Here is an 821-nt window from a genome sequence, read left to right as displayed (position 1 = left end):
CAGACGACGTTACAGTTGTAACATGAGCAAGCTCATAGTCTGGTCTGCGTGGCAACGCGTCAGCCAAAGCATTCGACTTTCCTGGCTTATCCTTCGACTCGAAGTTATATTCCGCAAAGAATGATCGCCATCTAGCCATCTTCTGCGAGGGGTGGGGCGACTGAGTCGCAGTGCGTAATGACGCATGATACGTATAGATCACAAACGGCTTGAAGCCGAGCAGGTAGACCCTAAACTTGACAAGTGCATACTTCATCGCAAGTAGCTCCTTGTCAAGAACTGGGTAATTCTTCTTTGCACTTTGAGCTGTCGAGATTCGAACGCGATCACATGATCTCGCCCCTCGGTGTCTGCTTGCAGCAGTGCACAGCCGATGGCAAAGTCTGAAGCGCCACAGACGACGCTGAGAGAACGATCAGGATCTGGCAGCGGCAGTATCGGTGCATGCAGGAGGCTATCTTTGACCTTGTCAAAAGCATCCTGGTGTTCCAACACCATTTCGCATCCTTTTTAACGAGATTGGATAATGGTCGGGCCACTTCTGCGTAATTTACGCTATATTTGTGCAAGTATTTGGCGAGACCAAGCTACTTACGCAAGTCCTTCTGGTTCTTTGGACCCGGCCAGTCTACAATGGCCTTGACCTTAGCGGAGTCCGCTCGAAGGCCACGCTTCCCAATTGAGCACCCTAAAGAGGGAATCTCTTCGGCGCCAAAGATGCACTTGTCTGCACTGGCGTACAGTTTGTTCGTGCGCATGCACTTGAGCACCGCTCTTATATGGACGACGTGATTCTCCTCATCTGTCTTCCCGTGCTCCGC

The sequence above is a fragment of the Plasmopara halstedii genome (genome assembly GCF_900000015.1).
Source record: "Plasmopara halstedii genome assembly, contig: Scaffold_444, whole genome shotgun sequence".
Classification (NCBI taxonomy): Eukaryota; Oomycota; class Peronosporomycetes; order Peronosporales; family Peronosporaceae; genus Plasmopara; species Plasmopara halstedii.
This window is presented reverse-complemented; position numbering follows the sequence as displayed.